The sequence below is a fragment of the Gracilinanus agilis genome, chromosome 4 (assembly GCF_016433145.1).
Source record: "Gracilinanus agilis isolate LMUSP501 chromosome 4, AgileGrace, whole genome shotgun sequence".
Taxonomy (NCBI): Eukaryota; Metazoa; Chordata; class Mammalia; order Didelphimorphia; family Didelphidae; genus Gracilinanus; species Gracilinanus agilis.
The window spans coordinates 406,825,651-406,849,703 of record NC_058133.1 but is presented as its reverse complement, the minus strand read 5'-3'; positions in this window follow the sequence as shown (position 1 = coordinate 406,849,703).

The following is a 24,053-nucleotide window of genomic DNA, read 5'->3' as shown; positions in this document are numbered from 1 at the left end:
CAGGCCCAGAGAGTTCAGATGATTACTCGAAGTCATAGAGGTAGAAAGTGGCAGACATAGTATTCCAATAAGCTTCCCTTATTACAAACCCAATGTCCTTTTTTGCTGTTCTACACTATTTCTCTAAACCAAATAGCAAAAACCTGGTGAGGAAGCAGATTCAGCAAGTGTGTATCTTTTTTTTCTAGGAGCTTAGGAGTGAAAGAGAAGAATGATAAGGGTCTGAGACAGGGGTTGGCAACTTATGGCTCTCGAGCCATCTCTGGCTCTTTTGAGGGACAGATATGGCTCTTTCTGCAGGATCCATAAAGTCAATTTTTTTTCAGGGGCTGTTACAGGAGCGTGCCCTGTGAGCACTGTATGGCTCTCACGAAATTACATTTTAAAAAATGTGGCGTTGATGGCTGTCACGGCCAAAAAGGTTGCTGACCCCTGGTCTGAGAGAATGATAGTCAAGGGAAGGTATTTGTTTGTTTTTTTAAGGATGAGGGTAGACTTGGGTATCCTGAAATGGAGAAGGAGTCAATAGATGAGGAGAGACTGAAGATAAATGGAGAGGAAATGATCAATGGCACAAGCTTCCAGGGAAGATGGAAGGGGCTATGATCAAAGCACAAGTAGAGGGAGTTAAGTATGGCTGAAGATGTAAAGGAGTTTTGAGAAGTGAAATACAGGATATAAGACAAATCAATTTTCCCAGTAGACCAGAAGTTGGATTCATCTGCTGAGGGGGTAGGAGGATCAGATGTTACCTGGGGGAGGAAGGATAGAGGTGATGGGGTAGCAGAGTAGGCCTGGGGAGAGAGGGGAAGTTTGGATGCCAAAACAATCAGCTGAAAACTGAATAATTCAGTCAGAATACAGTTTAGTCACTTGGCCTCAACTAATTTCTTTATGGAAATTCAGTCAAAACAGTTTGTGTGTGCTAGCATAAGGAAAACCACAGATTCAGTTATGCTGCATTATTCATTCTTTCATTTAACAAACACATTGATTCTGAATAGAGGGCCTTGGTCTAAGTATTGAAAAAGCTACAAAGATGAATAAAATATCATCCTAGTCTTCAAGGAGCTTGGGAGCCTTCAATAACCCCTCTTAATTCCACTGTCTTCCCTTTGTTAAATTTGTTAAAATTTTGTTAAAATTATTTCCTATTTATCCTGTATACAGCTTGTTGTGAATATATTTGTTAATATGTTGTCTCCCCCATTAGATTTGATTTGTAAGCTCCTTGAGGGCAGGAACTATCTTTTTTGCCTCTTTTTGTATCCCTAGTCCTTAGCATACTACCTGGCACATAGTAGATATTTAAGAAATGTTTACTGAATTGATTTGAATTAAATTGTTACTCACATTAAAAATCTTTTAACAGATCCTTATTTCCCAGACAATAAAGTTTTTATCTTATTGAAATTCTGCTACAATCTAACTTTAATTGTCTTTCCCATCTATTCTCCCCAATATTCCCCTACATAAACCATCTATTCTAGACATATTAGTCTATTTCGCTGTACTCCAAAATTAACCTTGAATTTTCCTGCCTTCATGCCTTTAGAAGTCTTATTGCCTTGGTCTGGAATGCCTTTTGCCTTCCTCTCTTCTATATAAATCAGACTTTTTCTTTAACATTTAGCTCAAACTACAGCTCTTCAAGGAGAATGAGGACAAAGAAGGGGCTCCTGGATATAGTGATTAAATAATCATTCCCTGGTAACCTTTATGTGAACAGTTTTATTACATAGGATGGTCAGGTCTAAGGGTCAAATTGTAAGAAATTGAAGAGTTTATGATGAAAAAGTGGTGAACATCCCAGCCTAAAATGAATTCTTCCTGGTTGAACACAAATAACATTTATTGCTTATGGCAATCCATAGGCATTTTCATAAGAAGTACAATTATGAAGTGATATGGTCGGATTTTAAACAAATATAACAAAATTTAAACAAATGAATGAATGTTGTCCTCTTAAAAACAGTCATTTATTATGTATTTGTGCTAAACAAAAACTACATTCCTATTCCATGATGTAGCAGGAAAAAAAGAGGCCTGAGTCAAAAGACGTGGGTTTTAGTCCTTATTCTGCCATTATCTGAGTCATTCTGAACACTGATAGAACATGTATAGTCATTCTAAGGCTTAAAAAGTATTTCCCTCAAAGTATCACATGAGGCAACATTTTAGAGATGGAGAAATGGAGTCTTTAAGAAATGAAATGGTTTGCCTATGGTTCAACAATTAGTAAATGAAAAGCAAGGACTGGACACAGGCCTCCTCACTCCAAGCAAAATATTCTTTCTATTTTTTAATTTTTAATTTTTTCCAGACTATATTTGGATACAATTTTTTATAATAATTTTCTGACATTTTTCAATCCATATTCTCTCCCTCCTCATGCCTCCCAAAGAGAGCAGGTACTATGTATGATATGTTACCATATAATGCATATTCCCCTGTTCATGATATTGCGAAAGAAGATATACATTGTTTACACTAGAGGGAAAATTCATGGAGGAAATAAAGTAACGAACAGTATGCTTCAATAGGCATTCAGACTCCATCGGTGCTTCTTATGCCAATTGATAGCCTTTTTTGTCCTTTGGAATTGTCCTAGTTCCTTGCATTGTTGCTAATAGTTAGGTCCGATGTTCTTTCCATCACACCACACTGCCTCTCCCACTTTACCAGTCTAAAGTTTTATTTTCTTATACACACAATGTGGGGCTGGACTAGATGATCAGTTCTAAAGGGAAAAAATTATATGTTCGGATATTGCCACTTCTAAAAACAGCTTTGGAATTCCTCCTTTGGAGTTGCCTTCAGAGTCTTCAATGCAAAAGTAGATGAAATGTCTTCATGTTCCCTTTTGATACTCTTTCTTCCAATTTTCAACATTTCTTCCCCTCCCTGATGAAGGGCAGGTATATAAAATCTAACACGGCAATTTGGGCATAGTAGGTGCTTAATAAATGTTTGATGGATTTTTTTAAAGACTAGATACAATCTCAAACTGCAAATGCAGAGTCTAATTATAGGCCTAATTGCATGACTAATTCACTCTGGAACTTTGACCTGACCTGGTCCAATTCACTTCTAAATAAATATCCTAATGCTTTCCCTTTTGTACTCCCCAACATCCGACATTCCTGGTGGATATCAATATCATCATATTGATGCTGAATTTAGATTTACCTAGCTTATCATAGTTCAGAACTCCTTAGTTCAAGATATCCATCAGACTCAGGATCTCTCTAGTAGCTGGGGAATTATAGGGTTGGTCACCACATCCAGCTGCTGGATGTGTTCAACACCATACTGTCATAGAGGAAAAAAATCTGAACATTTTTTATTAAGTTTCCTGGGAATATTTACATATTAAAAGACAATGGTAAATGAATTGCTTAATTGAAAAAGGTATAAATGGTGGGATTTTAGACAAAGTAATGAAACAATGTAGGACTGTTTGGGGGGAACCAGATTATTTTATTTATCATCACTCTTCAAGGTATACTACAGTAGGCAAAACTCCATTCAGCCTTGGCATGGAACTGATCTTGCTTTCTAATACTTATGATTTAAGAAAATTTTTCTCACAGAACCTGCAGAGTGGTCATTTTTCAGTTATGACATTTAAAAATATTTAACCTTAATTCTTAATTCTTAGATTCTTTTAAAAAGTAAGTCTTGGGCCTAAGGTTATTTTTTCTTACATATTCCAATATATCTACCTATAATGAGGATGGTTGTTTACTGAAGGAAAAGATAAATAATTTTACTCTAAGAAGAAAAAATTTTAGTGCATACTCATGAAGCAGCTTTCTGGTACCCTCTAAAATTCCAGGAAATGTGGGGCAGCTGGGTAGCTCAGTGGATTGAGAGTCAGGCCTAGAGACGGGAGGTGCTAGGTTCAAATCTGGCCTCAGACACTTCCTAGCTGTGTGACTCTGGGCAAGTCACTTGACCCCCCATTGCCCACCCTTACCACTCTTCCACCAAGGAACCAATACACAGAAGTTAAGGGTTAAAAAAAAGATTAAAAATAAAATAAAAAATAAAATTCCAGGAAATGTTGACCATGTGCTGTGAATCTAAACTCTGAAAAACTTATCAGAATGTGAACAAGTAAATCCACCGAGGTATTTGAATTTGGGAATTAAAAAAACAAGAATAAGTTAATTCCCTAGGAAAATAAGGGCAGGAGAGAAGACTTCAGAGATCTAGGTCTCTGGTTTTGTTTTTGTTTTTTAAGGAATTAGGTTATCACTTAAAGTATTTGTAGTCTAGTCTGGAACAGTTGAGGCAGGGAATCTCATCTGGGAAAGTCTCAATAATTCACTGATGTCATATTATCTAAGAATATGATGAATAACAAATAAAAGAAATGATAAGATGTCCCTTTGATTATTAAAGAGGGTAGCATTTGGTGGTTATTTAATCTTTAAGGTCATTAAATTTCAAAATCTGAGGTCATTTACCTTCTTCAATTACAAATAACATATATGTTAGGTTCAATAATAAGACTATATTTTAAAAACTGAAGAATAACTGCTAGTGTTTCCTAGCCTATGCCCATGTCCAGACCAAGTACTAGACCACAGAAAGGCCAAAATGGTCAGCACAGTTGACCATAGAAGTTCTTAAGAATCAATACATATCACTGCATAACTAATATAGCTGGAAACAGTCCACATTTATCCTATTATCTGGCCCCAGAAAACAATACTGTCTTTATTTGCCGAGCTACCCACAGACCCAAACTATGACTTGGAAGTGTGTTCATTGCCAAATTCTCAAAAACAGACACAAAGAGAATACTTTTGTTGGAAAAACAAGGCTCCTATATTTGTTGTAATTAACACTTCTTCATCTTTGAAACCTGTACATTCCTGGCCCTCAGTTCTTGACTAATCTGTAGGATTTGTAGTGGTTTGTTTTTATCAGGAAAGGTATAGAATAGTGTGGAAACTATTACAAAGGACTCGTATTACAAGGCTTCAGAACCAGAAAAATGCTTCGAGATTATCTACCTAAACTCCCTCGCTTAACAGGTAAGGACAATGAAGCTCAGGGATGTGAACTGACTTGCCAAAAGTCATCCAGTTAGGAAGCTGAGCCAAAGATTTGAACTGACGACATTCTCTGACTTTAAATCCAATGTTCTTCCTACTAGGGTATTTGGAGTTCTGCAGGGACAAATAATGGGGCATTTTAAAATGCTGATAATTTTGGAGTATGTGTAGATCAATGCTTAACATAATGCTGCACATACAGGGTTCCAAGTTGTAGGTGCTCAATAATTGTTGAAATGAATAATTGTGTGCTGATCACTCACAACAACGGGGCCAAATTCAAAGTGGGAAAAATAAAACCCCATGGAAATCCCAAAAGAGCAGTAAGAAAGCAATTAGGTTGACATCAAGTTATTTCTATTACCTAAAGTTATAGTTTGAATACAGAGTCATTTGTAGGTAGGTTCTCCTGCTGGTTAATTCTGGCAATAATAGTGTTGTTAGTTACCAATACATTTTTTATCTCTCTAATTTTGTTGGATCAAGTACATGTTGATTTTCCTAGATACATATTTTTGTCACTGGTGAGAGTGCTAGAGTGGAAAAGAACAGGGTTGTGATCCTGGCAATGCCACTAACCAGAGGCAAGTTACTTTAACCTTTAGTTAATTTATATGTAAAATGCAGGAATTGAATATGATTGTCTCTAAGGTCCTTTAGACAATTCTATGATTCTACGTTTTTAAACTGACTTGTCATGAAGAATATATGAAATCCATGAAAAGAAATTAGTATTTAGCAAAAGATCTACTTTTTTGCCACTTTAAGTCATACATTTTACTTTACATACATTTACAGATTGCTACCACTCCGTGAGAAGTAGTCCCCTTGTAACAAAGTAAAACAGTTAAAGAAAACTAATAGTACAGTGACTTTATCTGAAAGTATATGAAATGTTTCATATCTGCAGTATCCCACCCCCTCTATTTTTAAAATTATCAGAAATCTATTTTATCTCTCTCTTCCGCACTCCACTGGGGAAAAAGGGAAAGTTAAGAGAAACTCATTTTCTTCTAATAAATATGCATAGTGAAGAGGACAAATTCCCACAATAACAATGCACAAAGATATATACATATCTCATTCTGTTACCCAAAATCTATCACTTCCCTATAATGGATAGTGTTTCATTATTAGTCCTCAGAACTACTCCTTTAATGCATGTAACTATTTCAACACATTAATCTTCACGTGCCAGGAAGTATTGTATGGTGTGTGAATGTCCCTGAGTTTTAAAAGATCTCATTTCAAGTCCTGGCACAAACACTTCATCACCGTGTGCCCCTGGATAAGTTTGTTGTTCTTCTGATGTTTTTCAGTTGTCTGATTCTTTGTGATCCCATTTGAGTTTTCTTGGCACAGACACTGGAGTGGTTTACCATTTCTTTCTCCAGCTCATTTTTTCAGATGAAGAAACACAAGGTTAAGTGATTTGCCCAAGGTCACTTAGCTACTAAGTGTCTGAGGTCATATTTGAACTCATGGTCTTCCTGGCCTGTGCTACCTAAGTGTCCCTTCCTTAGCCTAGCACTTTCTATTTCACTTAATCTCTTATATTCTATTCTTAGTGTTAGTGCTCTCACCTCCCCACAATATTTTGTATTTACTTATTTGAGAACCTATGAAATTTCTAATAGAATGTGAAGTTCTTAAGAACATGTATTGTTTTGGTTTTGGCTTTGTATCCACAGTGCCTAGAAGAGTATCTTGTATATATTAGTTACTTAATAAATGTTTGTTAATAATAACAATAGCTAACGTTTATATAGTACTCTAAGGTTTGCAAAGCACTTTACAAATATTAAATTATTATTGTCTTTGTAATAACCCAGGTAGTTACTACTGTTATATCAGTATTACTGATATTCCCATTTTACAAATGAGGAAATTGAGGCAGATAGATGTTCAGTGGTCTGCGCAGGTCCACACAGCACAAGTGTCTTAGGCAGGATTTGAACTAAGACTTTGCAGCTCTGGACCTAATGCTTTACCCACTGAGGCACTAGCTGCCTCTGTTAAATTGATTTGGATTGTTAAATTTTCAATTATGGCATAATTTTTTCTATGAAAGGCATAATGGATACAATCTTGAAGTTGAGAAAACCTGGCTTCAAGTCTCACTTTTGAAATAATTATGGTTGTAAGATCCAGAGCAAGTGACTATTCTCTCACTAGACCAAGCAACTCTAAAACTAATCGTTTCTTTCAGCACTGGAAAAACAAGTTTCCTCACTGAGAATTATCTATGCCAATGAAAGCATTTATGTGTGTCAAACGAAAAGAGAAAAAAAGCATTGCATATTTATATATGTATTGTAAGTCTATTTATGTGAAAACACCATAAGGCTAAGAATCGCAATTTAGAATTTGAAAGGATCATGGATGCCCTGGAGTCCAAAGGGATTATTTTACAAGAGAGGAAACAAAAGTATCAGAATGGTTCAGTGTCTTGCTAAGGATCATATAGCTTGTATCTGAGATGAAAGTTGAGCCCAGGTCTTCCTTTGGCCAAAACCTGTACTCTATCCACTACACTAGTCTAATTCTCTTATAAGAAAATAATAAAATTATAGAGTATAAAGACCACATGATATACTTGTCTCTTTCTAATATAGTAATAAACTAGAAGTAGGACCTCAACAAATAATTGTCAGACTAAATTTAATCTTAAGCAAATGTTCTTCCAACTCAATGATTTTAGGTGGGGTGAGAGTCAGTTTTTAAAATGGGGCAGGGAGAAAGCCCAAGATTGGGAGTCAGAACTAATAACCAGGGAGACTTTCCACACTAGTATAGAAAGCCTTTTTTTTTTTTAACTGATTGGCACATTTTTAAAAAAGTATCTTTACTTTTTGTAATTCCCCGCAATTGCCTGTTACATGAATATAATCATGGATTTGAACATGATCTAACTTTAATTCCTATGAAATTTTTTGGCTTTGGTTCAGTTATGTGTAAGGGGAACCCCTTCCTCCCAAGGTAATGAACTTTCTTCTCGTCTGACTCATCCCATTAGCGTGGTTGGAATGCTCGAAACAGAGGTCATAGGTTAGGAGCCCCAGGAACATGACCCAAAACTAAGGGTTAGGAGTCCGGATCAGAGAGACTTTGACTGGTTTCTGAGATGTGATAGACCAGCTCAGAGAGACAGGAAGTGACTTGAAGTGACCTGGAGAAAAGGGCTATAAAAGGTGAGACAGTAGAGGAGATCGAAGGTCTTTGGTGTGAGTTTTCTGGGATTGATTCTTCTACTCCATTCAGCATTGGTGGCTGGCGCGGAAGACACCTTCTTGGATTGGCTCTTGCTCGGAAGAGACTACTGGACTTCCACGTGGAGACTGGAACCTTGTTGGGGAGAGAGCTGAAATTCTATGGACCAGACTTTAGAGCTATAGGCTAGGAAATAAATTTTCTACTTCCTTCCTTCCTTATTTATTTCTATATTTATATTAAATTAAATTGTTAAAAACTACTATCATTCTCATGACTTAAGAGTTAATTTTATAAACGGTGACCACAACAATTTTTTTACTAATATTATTTAGCAAAACCAACTTATAATATTACATATAGCATTTTAATTATTATATATTACATTTATTTTCATTATTACATTTACAAACAAATTTTATCTATTTTCATTTATCTCTATTGAGTGATAATTATCTCATACTTGTTCTGATGAGTCAAAGTTTTAAAGGTATTTTGAAGAAGAATGGACTGTATAAATATGCATCTTCCTTGATGCAAATAATGTATTTTCTTGGTTTGTAGCTACATTAGGTGCTTCTTTATTTTTATTAGCATTTTTTCTAAAAATGTAATTTTGAAAAAGTTACACTTTAACATTTAACAATAATATGCAGATAAATATGTTTCAGTACTTGTTATAATAGCTAGCATTTATATATCACTATAACTTTTGCAAAGCATTTTATATGTATTATTTCATTTGATCCTCACAGCAAAATAACAAAACACTATTATATTCATTTCACAAATGAGGAAATTAAGACTGAGGGAGGTTAAGTGACTTGCCCACAATTTAGTAACTCTAAATTCACTCACTTTTGTTATTAAGTCTCTAAGGCAGGATTCAAACTCAAATCTTCCTGAAGCTGTCAGTACTATGCCATATGCTTGCTCCTAGAAACACTACATATTCTGCATCACAGATGGATGTGTATTATTTGCATTAAAAAATTCATGTTACTATACATTTTGCATTTACATGCAATCCATTTCCCTTTTGTAGATTAAGAAACTGAGTTCCAAAAAGATTAAATGACTTTTCCAACGTCAGACAAATAACAGTAAAGCTAAGATTAGAGTTCCAGGCCCAGGATTCCAAACCAGTGCTTAAAAGTATTAACCCTTACAAATTTTATCTTCTTATGCCTTGGAATAATACAAATGAATAAATCTAAATAACATAAAATTTCAGGAAGCCAAATGGAGAGTAATTATTAATAATTATGCTTGATTTTCCCCTTCTGATTTGGGAATGCTTTTTCCCCTAACCATGAATCAAAAATAAAGCTCTCTTTTCCCATTTCTAATGTTTTTTGGAACCAAACACAAGAAGTAATTAATACCACATTTCAGAGTTAACAGATCACCCACTCTGGGTCTATACATTATATTTCTTTTTAAAATTGCTTCAGATTATATTTTTGTGTTTATTCACCTCCTAGAAAAAGTAGTTGATTTATATTAGTAGTTTGTCTCCCCTCAGGAAAGAAGGAATCACTGGACTGGATCATGTATAATCAGATAATTACAAAGAAGCATAAAAATGTTACATATTTGCTTCATTTCAGTTCCTAGTGAGAACTACCCAAAACTATCCAAAATGGATAGGGCACTGGACTTGAACTTAATTACAAAAACATGAATCCTGCTTTAAATACTTGGTAGCTGTGTGACCCTTTGGGCACTTAACTTTTCTCATCCTCAAATTCTTCATCTATAAAATAGGGATAAGGAAAGGAGCTATCTCACAGGTAGCTATGAAGGTCAACTGGAATAATATCTGGAAACAGCTATGAAAATCTTAAATTACTATATAAATGTTTTATATATCTACATACATTTAAGCTACTATATAAATATTAGCTATGATGATGTTATTGACTATTATTTTTTATTTGGGCAGTTAAGTGGCAGAGTGGAAAGAGGGTTAGACCTGGAGTCAGGAGGACTCAACTTCCTGAGTTCAAATCTAGCCTCTGACACTTAGTAGCTGTATGACTCTGGGTAAATCACTTAACTCTATTTCCCTCAGTTCCCTCATCTAAAAAATGATCTGGGAAGGAAAAGGCAAAGCACTCGAGAATCTCTGCCATGAAAACACCTTATGAGAGTTGGACATGATTAAAAAACAACTGTACAATTATTATTTATTATGACAAATTTTGTCATTGACTAGCTAGCAGCTACAGGAATTGTAAAAGGAGGATTTCATTCACATCAGAGGAGACATGCTTGAAAATTTAACATAGATTAAAGCAATCACTTGATAATAAATACAGTGCTAGACCCTCAAAATCTTGGAATTTTATACTTTCAAAAATGCCTACCCAGTCTTTCTATTCAAAAATTTGTAATTTATGGTTCAGAAACTTTGGAACTTTTTACTTTTTTTCCCTGCTCTTAAATATATATATATATATATATTTAAAAAAGTAAAAAGTTCCAAAGTTTCTGAACCATAAATTACAAAGCACCCAAAAACTTAGGAGACAGTAAGTGTAGGATTGGGCTTGCTAATATAACAGCTAATGTTTATTACTACTTTGTTATATATTTTTTCTTAATGACTGCTTGCTAAGTTCTATTGCAATGTTATTTTTCTGTCAGATCCTAACTACAACCATTGATTTCATTTTGAAGCTAAAAAAACAATAAAAGCTATCACAATCAGATATTGCTTTTAGATTCCATGTTATTAACATTTTACACATCTTCATATATGCCAAAGCAATTTTTACAAAACATTTAAACTATAATGCTAGTTATCTGTTTTATGCAAATGTTCAAATTCCCACAATCACATATGATCTCCCCAAAAGTAAGACAATATCAGAAAATCAAGAATCTAGACATGTAAATAGCTCGAGTCATATTCAAAGCTCTTCATTTGTACTTTAAAAAATTATCTGTTCCTTATATTTATATGGAACCTTAGTTTTCAAAACAAAATAGCACTAAACAAAACGTTTTCAAAAATGTTCTCTTTTCATCCTTACAAAAAATCTTTACAGAAGCTATCTGTTATTATTACCCTCATTTTGTTGTTATTTTTCAGTTATTTCAGTTGTGTCTGGCTTTTCATGACACCATCTGGAGTTACCTTGGCAAAGATAATGGAATGGTTTACCATTTTCTTCTCCAGATCACTTTACTGATGAGAAAATGGAAGCCAACAGGGCTAAAGGACTTACCCAGGGTTACACAGCTAGAAAGCATTTGAGGTCACATTTGAACTCAGATTTTCCGCTCCAGGCCTGGCACTCTATCTACTGTGCTACCTACCTGCTCAGATCCTTGTTTTACAGATGAGAAAACTGAGAGACTCAAAAGGACTCAGTGAATTTTCCAGAGACACATGGCTAATAATTGTCAGAGGTAGTATTTGAGAACACACAAACACGTACACACAAACATATACCAGCTTCTACTGACTTCAAGCTCACTTTCCTGGCACAAAAATCCAGCTCCTTTTCCCTGGTCCTGGTACCAAATAAGTCTAGCTCATTTTCATGGCACCAAGTCTGCCTTTATGGAAATGAAATAGCATAGAGGTGGTAGGAAAGGCATGAGTAATTCAGATGAAGTTATGATCTGTGACAGAGCATAGGAGCATAAATGAATACGTCACTGAAAGAAGTGAAAGAGTCATATTGTGGAGATAAGAGAGATATTAAAGTAAAGTCTGAGGGATGGGGTGGGAAAAGTTGGGCTACAAAGAGATTTTTTTAAAGGGTAAAGAACCTATTTGTACAAAAATGTTTATTTCAGCTTTTTCTGTGGTAGCAAAGAATTGAAAATTGTGGTGTTATCAATCAACTGGGGAATGGCTGAATAAGTTGTGGCATATGATTGTGATAGAATACTACTTTGTTGTAAGAAATAACAAGCAGGATTATTTCAGAAAAATCTGGAAAGACTTAAATGAATTGATGTGAAAAGATTTAGGCAGAACCAGAAGAACACTGTAAACAGTGACAGCAATATTTTTTGTATAAACAACAGGGAATGACCTAAAATTCTCAATAATGCATTGACCCAAGACAATTCCAGAGACTCATAATGAAAAATGTCATCTGTCCTCCAAAAAAGAACTAATAGAGTCTGAATGCAGACTGAAACATACTATATTTCGTTTCCTCCCTCTCCTTTTTTCTTTCTGTCTGTCTTTCTCTTCCTTTCTTTCTTCCTTCTTTTTCTTTCTTCCTTTCTCTCTTCCTTCTTTTTCTTCCTTCCTTCCTTCCTTTCTTTTTCTTTCTTTCTTTCTTTCTTTTCTTTCTTTCTTCCTTCCTTCCTTCCTTCCTTTTTCTTTCTTTCTTTCTTTCTTTCTTTCTTTCTTTCTTTCTTTCTTTCTTTCTTTCTTTCTTTCTTTCTTTCTGTTTCTCTATTTCTCTCTCTTCCCCTACCTCTCCAGTCTCTTCTGTACTTGTCTCTCTGTCTCTGCCTCTATCTCTGCCTCTTTCTATCTCTCCCTTGAGCTGAGATATCTATATACCAGAGATCTCATTTATTTGGGGTGATTGCACATGTAAAAATCTATGTCATATTGCTTACAGCTTAAGGAGGGGGGAGGAATAAGAGAGAGGAAAAGAGGAAGGGTAGGTATAAGGGAGAGATTTTGGAACCCGAAATAAAATTTTTAATGAATGTTTTAAAATTTATTATTACCTGTAATTGGGGGAGAAATTAAATATTGTTATTTAAAAATTCTCCAGAGAATCAACCTTTGAGAGCCTATCCCAGTGTTCATAACATGAGGGGGCAGAAGGGCTTAAGTGAATTTGAGTGCCAGTTGGTTTCTTGTTTTCCCTTATGCATGTAATTTTGTTCCATTCCTTTGTTTTTACTGATTATAGATTCCAAACCCAGAAAAAAGCCTGTTAGAGAAAATAACTACTGGATATATGGTATTCTTAATGACTGGTTACTAAGTACTGTTTCAATGTTATTTTTGTGTCAAGTCCTAATTGTAATTATTGATTTCAATTTGAAGCAAAAAAAAAGGCTATCACATAATAAAATATTATTTCCTGATTCTATATTATTAAATTCCTATACATCCTTCTTTAAGCCAAAGCAATTTTTACAAACACATTTAAACCATAATGTCAATCATTACCTGTTTTATGCAAATATTCAAAAACCCACAATCAAATATGATCTCAGGAATAGTAAGGCACACCATCAGAACCTCAACAAACAGACACTTGAATAGCTGAAGGCAAACATATTCAAAGCTCCTTGAATGAATAATAATAAATATATATACTTTTATTATTTATACTTTACATCTTTATTGAACCTTGCAATTTTCAAAACACTTTCACATACATGGCATCTTATTTTATCTTCACAACAACCCTTTGAGGTCAACAGGGTAGACATTATTATTTCTATCTCACAGATAACAGAAACCACATCAGAGAACCTAAGTGGTTTACCTAAGGGCAAATAATAATTTAGAACCCATATCTGCTTGTTAGTCTAGAATATGTTTTCTAATCTCCTATGCTGAAAGAACTAGGAAATAACAAGAAAGGTAGATATTTTAATGCTGTGCACTAATTAGTTGTTTCAAAAGCCTTCCTGAATTAGAGTATGCATTCTATAAACATCCCACAATACTCCTCTTTAGTGGGGAAGCCACAGGGAAGATGTCAGCATGCGTGTGATTTTACAAAGTTCATATGCTCAGATACAAATTTCAATCCAGTGAAATATCCTATGGGCATTTTCTTATTTATTTGCCTTGTACTCTCTGAATCAAAGACTCACAAAATCTCAGCAATAGAAAGGTCTTATAAATGTAACCTATATATGAACAAGAATTCTCTTCTGCACCAGATTGAAAGGTGGTGAAAAAGTTGTTGGTTTTTTTTTCTGGAAAACCTCCAGTGTAGAATAACCCATTACCTCTCAAGCTAGCATAATCCACTTTTGGACAACTGTAACTGTGAACAAGTTTTGGCCTACATCAAACTAAAATTTGCCTCTTAAAGGGTTCCAACCATTACTCCTAATTCTGATTTGTGAAATTAAGCAAAACATTTCTAAACTTTCTTTCATATGACAACTTTTTAAATGTTAGAAGACAGCAATCACATGCCCTTCTAAACGTCTTCTCTAGGATAAATAGCTCCATGTCCTTCAATCAATCATTGCTTGGGTTGGAAAGCCTAAGAAAACTGGCAAGGACCTAATTTTGGCCAGTCTAAGGTTTCAGACACCTTGCTTAGAGCTGTGAACACTAGTACCATCAGCAAGAGGTCTAATCCTGCTTGAATATGCCTTGGATCCCAGACCTGGCATAGAATTCAGTAGATGCAACATAGTTTGTCTCATTCCCAGGCATATTGACATGTAACTAATAAGCTTATATCACATGTAAGTTCAGTCCAGTCCCTTCATATCTAGAGCACTGACCTAAACTCTGCTGTTCCCAGTTTGGTATATTTATAGCTAGAACAACAAACAAATGCCACCTTCTATCAGTAGTACTTTTTTTTAGCAAATTTTCATCTCTTCCTTCTATGAAGAAATGTCACTCTAGTTCCTATAAAATTTCTTATGACAAGAACTTCTGCTTGTTATCACCGGTATCTCTGAGGCAAATATTAGAAGGAATAAGAAGATAGTGATAGATGATTTTCTGCAATAGACTACATTTTTATAGTCTGAGAAGTCACTGAAATTTGTAGAAAGTACAAGAGCCTCCTGTGTTTATTGTTCATTGATTACCAAAAAAATAAGTATTTAATTTTGACTTTTTAGAACAGATCATATTTGGGAAAGGAATATTGAATAAAGAACTGGAGGAATTCCACGTGAACTAGAATGACCACCAGGAACTGATACAGAGTGAAAGGAGCAGAACCAGGAGAACATTGTACACAGAGACTTATACAGTGTGGTACAAATGAACATAACAGATCCTTGCACCAATGCAAGGATCCAGAGCAAAGCTGAGGGACTTTTGAGAAAGAAAACTAGCCCCATTCAGAGGAAGAACTGTGGGAGGAGAAACACAGAGGAATATTCAGTTCAGTCATTTTATCATGTCTGACTCTACAATGACCTCATTTGAGGTTTTCTTGGCAAAAATACTGAAGAAATTTGCTATTTCCCCCTCTAGCTCATTTTACAGATGCGGAAACTGAGGCAAACAGTGTTAAGTGACTTGGCCAGAGTCACACAGCCAGTATTTGAGTTTCAATTTGAACTTAGATCTTCCTGAGCTGTCCCAGGGAAGGGAAAGGAATATTCATTTATGCATCACCTATTATGCTAAGTGCTTTACAAATATTATCTCATTTGATCCTTACAAACAATTGTAAGGTAGGTGCTGTTATTATTCCCATTTTACTCTTGAGGAAACTGAGACAGATAGAAGTTAAGTGACTTGACCAGGGTTAATGTTCCTTTGAGCCTCTAAGAAACCTGTAGAGAAGAAATAAAGAGTTATGAGGTCATACTAAAATAAGAAATTATGCTTGAACAAAGAATATATGGCTTTATTATAATGAAGGATTTGCTATTTGGAAAAGGGAAAGGTACAGATTTGTAATTGAAAGTAATATTTTGTTAAAACTAACAATAAAATTAAATATACTTGCCACTGGAAACAGGAAGTGTCAACAATATCTTTGCATTTTAACATTCAAAAAATGTACATATATGAATTGTATGTACTGTGAATATGAGAGGTGACATGGTATTGTGAATAGAGGAATGGGGGAAAAAATGGGTTGAGGTCATAGGGATTATGGAACCAGAGATAAGTTGCTAAATCTCTTAGTGCCTCTAGGCATCTCTCTAATGCTATAATTTGCTGAACAATTCCTGATCTAAGTTAGAAGGAGTTTCCCTACCTGCACCAGAATATTCAAATCACAGCCTCAGATCATCAAATATAAATAGAGCACCAGATCTGGTGTCAGGAAATCTGGGTTTGAATCCTTCCTCATCCATTTCTCAGCTGAGTGAATCTAAACAAATCCTTTAACTTCTCTGAGGCTGTTTTCTCATCCATAAAAAAATTTAAAATAGCATCAATCTTACATGTGAAGATTTAATATAATAATGAATATAATGTGTTTTGCAAACCTTAAAGCCATATACATATATGTAATATATGGTAGACTTAGATATGCATATTTTATTGTTGTTCAGTCATTTCAGTTGTGTTCAATTTTTCATAACCCTGTTTGAGGTTATCTTGGCAAAGACATTGGTGTCGTTTGTCATTCCATTCAAGTCATTTTTACACATCAGGAAACAGACGTAGTAAACAGGGTTAAGTGACTTGTTCAGGATCACAGAGATTGTAAGTATCTGAAGTTGGATTTAAACCCAGGGAGATGAGTCTTCCTAATTCCAAGCCCAATGCTCTATCTACTGAGCTATCAAGCTACCCAAGATATACATATATGTTTGTATAAATATATTTCTGCATAACATATAAATATATATGTATAAATCTCTGAAGAGCAAAAGCAGTTTGCTCTTTGTTTTCATGAACTCTCTGCTACTTCTTGTTTTGGGAAGATGATTTCATTAGGAGAATCTTTCCTCTGGGCTTGAGAGGAGCTTCCTCCACAAGAGTATTTCAGAGTACTCTCAATTAAAAAAAAAAACAACAAAACAAAACCCTTACCTTCCATCTTAGAATCAATACTGGGTATTGGTTCCAAGGCAGAAGAGCGGTAAGGACTAGGCAATGGGGGTTAAGTGACTTGCCCAGGGTCACACAGCTAGGAAATGTCTGAGGCCAGACCTAGGACCTCCCATCTCTAGGTCTGGCTCTCAATCACTGAGCTACCCAGCTGCCCCCCTCTCACTTTTTTCTGAAGCCTAAAAGGCGTAGAAACTGTCTTACATTTTCTGCCTAACCAAGAGCTCCCAGGGACACAATAAGAATCCCCAACAATTAAACATCCAGGATCTGTTTCAATATCTCTAATGACAGTGAACACACTATTTTCCAAGGCAACCCATTACAATTTTAGATAGCTATAATTGTTAGAAAGTTTCTTCTTCCAGTGGATGGGAACTTATCTCCCTGTATTTTTCATCTAGTAATTCTAGTCTTCCTTCTTCAAGACTAAGCAAAATACCTTTTCTATAAGGTATATAAATGTTATGATTGTTTACCATATCCCTAAATTTTCTCTTAACCAGACTAAATACTTCAAGTCCCTTCTACTGATCTTTCTATAAAATGGTTTTATGTCTCTTTAGGCTAGGAGGGTACCCAAAAGGTAGACTAGGTCAATTTATTTTTTTTGCCAGTAATGTCACCTTAATATAGTCATATAATGGTCTAACACTGAGTGTGATTCAAAAAATCTTTTCTGTCTCTAATTTTTTATTTTAATAAATCAAATATGAGAGGCTAGTTATCTTACTGAAAAAAATCAAATGACTTCTTTATAGTTTTAGTAGGGCTATAAATTCAATTACCCTCCTGGGATTATTAAGAAAATACAGATATATATGTCATAAATTAGATCTATGTTTCATGTAAAAAAATAATTCTCTCCTAATTGCTCTATTCATCTAGTTACTGCAATTTAATCTGATCAGTTTGTTGGTATGTTTCATGGTTAAAAATGGAAGAATGAATAGAGATTACAGGGATTTTGCTACGTAAATGGATCCATGATCTTACTGAGGTGGGTATTCCCTAAAATGGTACAGATCGTGACCTGTTCATATTTCTCAGCTTGTAGTATTCTTATTCTTACCTTCTTGTAAATCTTTCTCATTTAGTCCACTCAATATACTGGGGCCTTTCCTCTAAATATTTTGACTTCTGTGGATATCTAAGAAAAACATGGACTTCCTCACTTCTGCTTCTTAGAGTCCCTTGCTTTTGTTAAAGTTTAACTCATATCCCTTCTTCATGAGACATTTCCTGGTTCCACTCCCAGCTGCTAGTTCCTCCCACTCCATAATTACTCATGAATGTTTTATGTATTCAAAATATATTAATAAGGGCATGTTTTTCCCAATAGAATATAAGTTCCTTGAAATTACTTTCATTTATGTCTTTGTATGCCCAGCATTTATCATAATATCTGGCATGCAGAAGGTACTTAATAAAATGCTTGTAGACTTAATTGATTCTTGTTCTTTCTACATTATTGGACCACCTCATTTCGTGACAGAATATGATTTGCTAAAGTCTACCTATTCTCTTCTTATACATTCTCAAGGATGTCCCCAACATATGTGTAGGTTTTTCTCATAAAATGTTTATATAACTGGAATATCAAGTATACGGATCAGCAATTATTAATATTTTCTCAGTATCTTTTTCTGTGGTAAGAATGTCTGATTTTTCCCCCAAGCCTTTGGTATCCTCCCTTTCTTTCTGTGATCTCAAGAAATGATCCCTCAACACTCTTGAAATTGTGCTGCCTCCCATAAAGACCTCATCTGTTTATATTTTATCTAATTCATCTTCTCTTCTTCTCTTTATTTTTTATCACTATTCTGACTTCCTCATGTAGCATATGGGGATAGCGTTAGTTTCCAAATGTAGTGGTTCCACTGTTATTAAGGAGAAGAGTATGTTGAAGAAATGCTGGTGCATCATTTTCTTTTATTCATTGTCCTCTTTCCAGTTTCTTCCTTAAGTTCTCTCTGGATCATCTGGATCAGTTGGGTTTTTCACCAAGCTTTCTTTAAATTTCTTCGTTCATTTTTTTGTTCATTTGTATTTATTGCTGTCTATTTTTCTGAGGCAATACTGCGTTTTATATTCTACCATCCTGTTCTAAAGATCTTACAAATGAATTTCAATTTTAAAACAGCATTTGACTCTCATAACCTTACACTTGGTGAGGATGCCAAGTATTTTCTGGCTAAGATGGTTTCTAGTTTTCTTTGATTTCCACATTATGGGAATTTATATAGGTTGACTTTGCTAAGGCATAGTGATATTCTGTGCCAATGTCTGTTCTTACCATTTCCCAATGGAGGGAGAGGGGTGTAAACAGTTTGCCAAAATGAGATGGATTAAAGTTGTCTCAAACTTGTGCTATATCTTATTATTTTTATTCTCTTTTCTCCCAATTTTATAATTATTTTTATCTCTGCTCTAAAAAGTCAATGGCTTGAATGACACAGATAATTTGGAAATGACTTCCATATGAGTAACTAGTCATATTACTTTAAATTTTTACTAATTTCTATGATTTCATCTATGCATTAAACTCTGTATAAGGAAATTAATCTCTAATGATGTAGATCAGACCTACTTTGCAACTCAGAGTCTTAAAGGGTTACCTGGACATTAATAAGTTAAATGACTTACTCAGAGTTACACAGTCATTATATGAAGGCAACTTTGAAGCCAACTCTTTATTGAATCTTGCTTCAGGTATATCTCTCTATTTGCCTTTTCCTATTCAAATATAAACAAATTTTTTGTGTTTTTTTTTTATGTTCAACAAATCTAGTTTCTCCTGACCCTCTTACTGAAGAGAGTAGCCATTATAAAATAGGCATAATTTCTCTATTGTCTAAAATCCTTTGGATTCTCTCCTTTCTAATATTTGAATTATATTTGGCAATATATCTTCACCATTTTCCTTTCTCATTAGGCCTGTACTTGCACTGAAGTCATCAAGTATTAAAAAATACATTGATTTAAAGTATTTTATCACATTTTTTAAAATTGTCAATAATGAACTTCTCTACTAGCAGCAATGCAATGATCCAGGACAATTCTGAGGGACTTATAAGGAAGAACACTATACACATCCAGAGAAAGAACTGTGGGAGTAGAAACAGAAAAAAAAACAACATTTACTTGATCACATGGTTCGATGAGATATGATTGGGGATGTTGACTTTAAATGCACTCTATTGCAAATAGTAGTCATATGGAAATAGGTTTTGAACCATGATACATGTAAAGCCCAGTGGAAATGCTCATCAACTCTGATAGGGGAGAGAGAGGAGAGGAGGGAAAGAACATGAATCATGGAATCATGGGAAAATATTCTTAATTAATTAATTAAAAATGAAAAAATAAAAAATAACAACTCAACCTTCTCATCATCTGAAATAGAGGTGTGATTTGGCCACTATCTCCATGATGGTCTTTTAAGGCATAAGAAAAGGAACAAGCATTTATTAAATACCAACCATGACCCAGACACTCTGCTAAGCACTTTACAAATATTATCTCATTTGATCATCACAATAACTCTGGGAGATAGGTGATTTTGTGATTCCTATGTTACAGTTTGAGGAAACTTGGGCAAACAGAATTTAACTGAGTTGCCCAGGGTCACACAGCTGGTAACTGTCTGGGGCTGAATTTTGAACTCAGTTCTTTCTGGCTCCAGGACCACTGTGACATTAAATTCTTATAATGAGCTCTGTAGTACAAGATGTGCACATCTCTCATGAAATGTTTCTGCCAGATTTTTACACCCATCCCTCACTCTCATCACATGACAGTTTTTTTCTTTTATACATATCCTTAATGATGCCATAAGGAAGTAAAAAGTACTGAGTTTAAATCCTAGCTCTATCACATATCAGCTGTATGACTTTGGGTAAGTTACAACTTCTGAGTCTCAGTTTTGTGCTTGGATCTTTAAAGTTCTTTTCAGGTCTAAGAATATGATACCATGGTTTTTTTACGTTACTTCTGCTCTAACTTACTGATATATTTTTATTGCATTGTGTTGTTCACAAAATGAAATTTTGATTTTTTAAAAAGATAATATGTCATGATTCATATTATACAGAATTCCTAAGAAAATGTAGGTGTTGAAAAGATTAGCTTTTGTGTCAAGGAGTACCTACTGACCAATGAAAGCACTATTCCCCAAAGCAATTTAGTTTGTTTTTCCCTTCTTATTCAATTCTGAGTCCAACTCATCATTCATCTATAATGCTTGTCCTAGATATGTGCTTTGCTCATCCAACTGCATGTCATAATTTCAGCAATATGAATTTTTCATAAACTTCTTTTTCTGTGCAAATTGCTAGGCCAATCTTTCTTGCATGGTTATATATCTCATGAAGGTTATATATCTCATGTAGTATTTGTTTCAAATATGTGTATCTGTAAACTCTTTAAGGGTAAGGATTGTGGGTTTTTTTTTCATCATATCTCCCCCAAGCACTTTGAACAGGAATTTTTTTAAATTTTATTTTTTAGAAAAAAAATTTTTCCATGGTTACATGATTAATGTTCTTACTCTCTCCTTCACAACACCCCACCCCCAGTAACTGATGCACATTTCCACTGGTTTCTTCATGTGTCATCAATCAAGACCGACTTCCATATTATTGATAGTTGTACTAGGGTGGTCATTAAGAGTCTACATCCCAAATCATGTCCGCATCAACCCATGTGTTCAGGCAGTTGTTTTTCTTCTGTGTTTCCACTCCTGCAGTTCTTCCTCTGAATGTGGGTAGCGTTCTTTCCCATAAATCCCTCAGAATTGTCCTGGGTTATTGCATTGTTGCTGGTACAGAAGTCCATTACATTCGATTTTACCACAGTATATCAGTCTCTGTGTACAATGTCCTTCTGGCTCTGCTCCTTTCACTCTGCATCAGTTCCTGGAGGTCTTTCCAGTTTATATGGAATTCCTCCAGTTTATTATTCTTTTGAGCACAATAGTATTCCATCACCAGCAGATAACTGGAACAGTAATTTTTAAAAAGATATAATGCCTACCCTCAAGGAACATAGAGATAACTGAGAACCATGTGGTAGGTAGTTCACATAGGTTTGTGGGATATACTTGAATGAAATGGATCCTTACCATTTTAGTTTTTTGAGTCTAACCAACAAGGCAACAAAAGGATAGTTTCATTATTCTGTACTTGACATTCAACAAACCTCTATCCATTAGCCACTTTGTCTTCTTTTATTGGGGTGAAGTGTAGGGCCCACATCTCAACTTTCTACAAAAAGAGAAAAATGAATAAAATTTACTGAACTTTACTACATATAAAGTGTACATTAATTGATTATAAAATTAGAGATCATTCTTTTACAGGAAGACTTATCATAGCTTGAAGAATTTACATTATATATAAAATGTTCTCTTTTTTCTACCAAGTTCTCTCTCTTCCCTTAATCAAATTAATTTTAAAATCTAACTTCTTCCACACAGTCTTTCAGGTGCTTTACTGACAAATTCCATGAATATTAAACTATCACGATTATTTTCCAAATGATGAGAAGTGATTTTCAAGACTTAATGTTGTATATAAATGTTAACCTTTTCCAAGAAAGACTACAAATTCTAATTCAAACTCTGCCAAGCCAGAGCTAGTGATTTTCAGTCTGGACTAATACAAAGGGATTCATTCATGGCTAAATAATACAATACAGATTTAAAGGATGATGGTCTCCTTCATGAATTACTTAACCACTCAAAAAAGATTGGTCTAGCAATTTTCATGGGCAGTGTAGCATAGCCAATAGAGCGTTGGCTGAAGGGTTAAGAAGGCTTGGGTTCATATACTACTCCTGACACAGAATGGGCAAGTCACTAAAACTTTTAGTGCTTCAGACAATTCTCCAAGACTATACATTACAGAGTAGATACCAATTTATACTAATAGAAGGAGTTTCCTATATCAGAAATATCAAACACATGACCAGTAGGCTGTAACACTCCAACTTGGAACCAAATTAAAATCTAATTGGGAAATATTTAAGAAAATACATTAAAATATAATAAAATGCAAGAAATCTAAGTCTTTTTCTTTTTTCTTTACTCTTCATCTCTTAACCTTGATCTACATTAGATGTAAATATTTTACTGTATATTATGAGTCAGTTTAATGTGTCTATTCTTCCTATCTATATATCTTTGTGTGAGTATTCATTTCAATGTTGTTTCAAATAATTAGCTTTCAGGGTACAGAGTTTATACAGAATGTTCTTAAAATAACATTTTTAAATACCATTTCATAAAATACCTAGCCTATAGGAATTCTCCATGAAATAAAACTTTTCTGTCATACTCTGCATTGATGGCTAGCTCTACTGTGATCAGAGGGGTTAATATTGACTCAAGCTCTCATGAGGCATTGGATTAAAGAAAAGAAGGAAGAAACAGGAGGAAGTCCCATCCTAGACATTAAGGTTTTTCTTCCCTTCTTCATACTTATGGGCTAACCATTTTGGGGGAAAAGCAATTTCACTCCCTCAGACAGCTTTTCCTTATACTTTAGGGTGGGCAGAAAGAAGAGCCTAAGAAGTGAAGATGGCCCCTTTAATATAGATCCAGAGTTCCCATTCAATAGCCAATTAAGTGAGTCCTCATTGCCAATGGAAAGTGTGCCTTCATCATAATTTCTAAGGAGATGCCATACTCATCTCTTTACATTTTAGTGCTCCTTTCCTCCTCAAATTACCTTGTACTTATTTATGTATGTACATACATATAATATTCCCCCATTACAAAGAATGTCATTTTCTTGACAAAAAGGAATATTTCATTTTTGTCTCTATAACCTTAGCACCTAACACAGTATTTTTACATAATAAGCACTTAAAAATATGTATAGATTTGAACTGAATTCTTGAAGAAGCACTCACTTGAAGCATTATCTCCAAGATTAACAATATCATGGATGTTGAAGAAAGAAAAAAAAGAAAGGGAGAAAAAGGAAAGGGAGAGAGAAGGAAGGGAGGAAGGAAGGGAGGACAGAAGGAAGGAAGGAAGGAAGGAAGGAAGGAAGGAAGGAAGGAAG